At 35.9% G+C, this 5,304-nt stretch overlaps 1 non-coding gene across 1 annotated transcript; it reads right to left on the bottom strand.

Moving 5' to 3' along the window:
- Positions 1-587: 587 nt before the first annotated feature.
- Positions 588-694, bottom strand: LOC150008884 (U6 spliceosomal RNA). The gene has a single exon (XR_016511444.1). It is a non-coding gene; the product is annotated as a U6 spliceosomal RNA (small nuclear RNA).
- Between the last annotated feature and the right edge of the window lie 4,610 nt (positions 695-5,304).

Genomic DNA, 5,304 nt, shown 5'->3' with positions numbered 1-5,304 from the left:
ATCTCATTGTGGTTTTTATTTGCATCTCTCTGATGGCTAATGATGTTGAGCATTCTTTCATATGCCTATGGACCTTCTGTATGTCCTCCTTGGAGAAGTGTCTGTTCAGGTCCTTTGCCCATTTTTTAATTGAGTTGTCTGTCTTCTTGGTGTTGAGTTGTATAAGTTCTTTATATATCTTAGAGATCAGACTCTTGTCTGAGGTATCATTGCCAAGTATGTTTTCCCATATGGTTGGTTCCTTTTTTTCATCTTGCTGATGTTTTCTTTTGCTAAGCAGAAACTCTTTAGCTTGATGTAGTCCCATTTGTTTATTCTTTCCTTTACTTTCCTTGCCTTAGGAGATATATCAGTGAAAATATTGCTACATGGGAAATTTTACTGCCTATGTTTTCCTCTATGACTTTTATGGTGTCCCTGCTTACATTTAAGTCTTTTATCCATCTTGAGTTTGTTCTGGTGTATGGTGTAAGTTGGTGGTCTAGTTTCATTTTTTTGCACGTCCCTGTCCAGTTTTCCCAGCACCATTTGTTAAAGAGGCTCTTTTCACTCCCTTTTATGTTCCTTCCCCTTTGTCAAATATTAGTAAAAATATGAAATGCTTCACAAATTTGTCTGTCATCCTTGCACAGGGACCATGCTAATCTTCTCTATATCATTCTAATTTTAGTATATGTGCTCTTGAAGCAAGCACTGGCAATCATCTTTTCCAGACTGTATAAACTAGAGGGTTCTTTGATTTTTCCCAGGGAAAAAAATTAGGAAATATGGGCTAGAGCATGTGAAAGATGCTTCCTACCTCTAAGGCATCTGAGTGCTGGAGTTGGTATTAATTTGAGTTGCAAGAAAACTGAGATGTGAAATAGTGTGTACTCCAAACTAAAAAGGCACTAATAGCTTTAACATTTGTAGTGGTTGAATATTTGCTGTATCTTTCTTCCTTGTCCAAAGTTTTATAATATTGAACTGAAGAATGAGATTACTGTTTATGCTCCAAACTTAAGTTTTCTACTCAGACATAAAAAAATAAAGTAATATCCTAGCTTTATTTAAATTATCTTTGCTGTTTCAACATAATTTCAGATTTTTTAATTTGGTGCTCAGAATAAACCATGTGAATGGCTCAAGTTACTGAGGTTCATTCACAGTGACAGTGTTTTGGTAAAGCTTTTAAAAAAATCCTCATGGAGGACATGCTTGCTGATTCTAGAAAGAGGGGAAGGGAGGGAGGGAGAGAGACAGAAACATTGCTATGAGAGACATCAGTCATTTGCCTCCTGTACATGCCCTGACCCCACTGGGGATCAAACCCACAACTTAGGCATGTGCCCACATTGGTAATTGAACCTGATACCTTCAGGTTTATGGGATGACATTCATTCCAACAGCCACACTAGCCAGAACTGTTTTGTAAAGCTTTAGATCACTCAACTAAAGTTTTAACCCTAGATAAATTTTAATCCGCCTTTTATTATTTTCATGTTTTCAAAAAAAATTTTAAACTGAAAAATAACTCTTATACTTATATATTTATAGTTACTATTAGAAAGATAATACTGCTTTGAAATGTTGTTTGCCTCAGTTGTTTAAAAAGATTTGGTAGTTCTGAACAGTGAAAGAAGTTATCATCTAAAAACAAAGTGATAACTTCTTTCACTTTTCAGGACTACATTTAACAACAGTTTGCCCTTGACATGAATAAAATTGTTCTTCTTGAATACCCTGTGGTTAGAGTTGTGAAAGATTTAACAGATTATCCAGCAGAAGAACCATCAATAATTGCCAAGTATATTCGCATTTTCGATGCAAAGTGTCATTACAGTTTAAAGCCCTAAAACCTCTGCTATTTTTGTTTTTGCCAGTAATTTTTATTGATTATATGATCTTTCTCATGAAGCTGTGCTGTTTCAATTATCTCAAGTCATCTATTGTGGCTGTCCACTCAAAAAAAAAAGAAATATATTTCTGATTAGGATCCTCTCAAGAATGCTATGGTATTCCTTCTAAAGAACAAAATGTCCAAAAGGAACATTTTAGTTTTGTAGTCAAATTCTATTCTTCTGCTACTTATCTTTTCAGTATGTCTTGGCAATCTAGTTATTTTTTAAAGTTGTCCTTCAGTTGGGCATGATTAGGGCACTACTAAAGCTAGAATTACTGTGGATTTGTCTCTGTATCTCATGATGTTCTTTTCTTTTTTTCTTTTTTTAAAAAATAACTTATTTATTTGTTTGTTTACTTATTTATTTATTTGTAGAGAGAGGGGAAAGGAGAAAGAGAGGGAGAGAAACATCACTGTGTGGTTGCCTCTCACTCACGCCCCCAACTGGGGACCTGACAAGCAACCTAGTCATGTGTCCTTACTGGGAATCGAATCAGAGACACTTGGTTACTTGGTTCGCAGGTCGATGCTCAATCCACTGAGTCACAGCAGCCAGGGCTTACAATGTTCTGTTCAATATCTTTATTTTAGTATCATGAGATACAGAGACAAATCCACAGTTATTCTAACTTTAGTAGTGCCCTAATCATGTCCAACTAAAGGGCTAGATATAGAACAAAACAAGATGTTCTTCTGTGCTGTCTGAACCCCTGACTCACAGAATCTATGAACATACTAAAATAGATGTTGTTTCGTATTGTACATTTGGGATTACTTCTTGCACAACACTAACCAGAACACTAGATTGACTCTTCTTCCTTAGTTTTCCAGAATTCTTATTCATTCTCCTACCTCAATGATTCTATCATATAATCAAATTTTTCATTCACATTGTGCACATCTCAACTGACCAACCATTGCTTACTAGCAACCCCTGGTAGTGGTAGTGACACATCTTTAATCTCCCTATAGTTCCACCAGGAAGGCCTTGCTTCCCAAAGAAGCTCCTACAAATTTTAGTTCAGTCAATTCCCCAACCACTGTGACAGCATGAATACTTATTGTTTCTTATTTTTAGGTATAATATTTAATTCTGTCTTACACACTTCTTCCCCCCCCCCAAACTAATTTATTGAATTATGAATAACATTTATTGAAAGCTGTGTCAGGCACTACTTTTGGCCTTCCCAGAGCTTGTACTCTAAAGGGTGATTCACAGGTATGAAACCAACATCGCAGCCTGAAGGTGCTCTGTGCCTACTCCTCACTCTCTTCATCTCTTGTAGGTATTATCTTTAATTAATCTCTTCCACTTCTAACTCCATCTTGACATCTTTTTTCTAGAAGACCCAAAATAACACAAAAGCCCTTCCCAACCTTCTATGTCTGAATGTCATATTTATTATAATTAAAAGAGAGGGAACAACTGAGGAGTAATGCAGTCTTGGTAGAGATTTAAAAAAAAGTGAGGTAGTGTATTCTCTGTCCATTGTGGGAGACAGAGATGATACTTGTGTAAGGGAGCTAATAGTTGAATTGAATTTTCTCCTGCGACTAAGCTTATACATGAAGTAATTATGGCCAGATCTATAAACACTTAAGCTCTTGTCATGGAGACTGAGTTAAGACCAAATCCTGGGTATATCTCACAATGATGTTGCACTGAATACAGCTTTTCCAGATTTTCTCTATGAGCCACTTAAGTTGCTCATCACTCACTGAGACCACTAACATCACAAATCAGGATGCCATTATTTCTACCTGTTTTTCAAGATCAGAAGCCTGAGTTACAAACCATTCCTCTGTGTGTTGCAATTAAAGACTATCTACTTCAATTGCTATTTCAATGGTTTATCTACAGACTCTGCTAGACTATCATTTTCTTGAAGAAATAGAAATTAGCTTGGCCCTTTTCTACATTCTTATAATAACTGGCACATGATATATTCTTGAAACGTTTCATTATTTGACTTCTCATTATATAAACTCTCTGTTTGCTGGGTTGAATTTTCCTCAGGTAATGACTTTGCTGCTATAGACATCTAGTTGGGGATTTGTGTTAAGAAGAAAAGAAGAACCCTGGCCAGGTGACTCAGTTAAATAGAGAGTCACCTCATACACCAAGAGGCTGCAGAATTTTTCCTGGCCAGGGCATGCATGAGAGGTAACCAATCGATGTCTCTCTCTCTCTCTCCTTCCCTTCTTTACTCTCTCTCTGAAATCAGCAAATATATCCTTGAGTGAAGATTAAAAAAATAATAATAAAAGAAGAAAAACTGCAACAAAAATCTTATTGTAATTGATATTTAATGCATTGCATTGCTGAATAATTTTTGTGGTAATATAGTATCATTGTCAAATATATTGAGGAAAAATAAGTATGAACAAAGAAGATATTTAGATTCATAACATTATTTATTAGCCATGCTTCCCCTATTATTGAAAATTAGCACAAGCAACTCTGCCAATACTTGTGAAAAATATTCCTTTCTCCTATTTCTTGGCATTCAGAACCACTTATAATATTATCATTTAAAAAATAGAAGTTAGAAGAGGAAAACAACAGTTAAGGCTTCAGTTTTGGCTTGCTTTTCTCAGAGGGCAAAATTCTTGGACATATGGTTATGTGAGTATATAAATTTATGGTTGGTCTCTACAATGTTATTTATTATTTGTACATTTTCCTTTTGTAGAGGAAATGAATGTCAAATTTAGAAATGACTCAATATATAAAATGCTGGGTAAAAAGCTAAATAGGAATTTTATCTCGGGATGGTGCAAATAAAACCATGTATCTTCTCTATAGGTATTTAAATATACCTAAGGTTGTCAGCTGCTTATGTGAAATGCAGGAGCCCTCCCATGGAAAATGTTGAGACCATGTGTCTTGGGGATTTAGCATCTTTGGACAGGGTCCTGCTAGGAACAGGATTAACTATATGGCTCAATCTATCTGTAGAAGACTGAAAACTGAGAATTAAAACAAATCTATTAGTCAATTTTGTGTATTCTAGGGTATAAAATGTCTAGATTGCGCTCTTTTATCCTTAATTCTTTATAAAAATTCCCTTCCTGCTTTTTTATATCTAGAGTCTTTTCTTTTCCTGCAGAGACTTGGGAATGATTTTTGTGTCCACGGAGCCCTAGAGCCACCCTCATCTTATTTCAATATTGGCCAGGAATTTGGGGCTGTGATGAAAGTAGAGCATTTTGCACCCACCATCAGCACTGCAGAGACTACCCGACAATACACACAGAACTCACTAGGAACTCAGCCATCTTAAGACTAGATCACCTCCTTCTAGAGCATCTCATGGTTTTTCAAAAAAAAAAAGAAAAAAAAAAGCGAGAGAGATGCAGACAATTATCATCTGGGAACAAGAGCCTCACACACGTCAGGAAGAAATGGGTGCCAGCACCTT

Source organism: Furipterus horrens, unplaced genomic scaffold (assembly GCF_987537825.1).
Source record: "Furipterus horrens unplaced genomic scaffold, mFurHor1.1.pri manual_scaffold_5, whole genome shotgun sequence".
NCBI lineage: Eukaryota > Metazoa > Chordata > Mammalia > Chiroptera > Furipteridae > Furipterus > Furipterus horrens.
This window is presented reverse-complemented; position numbering and strand designations above follow the sequence as displayed.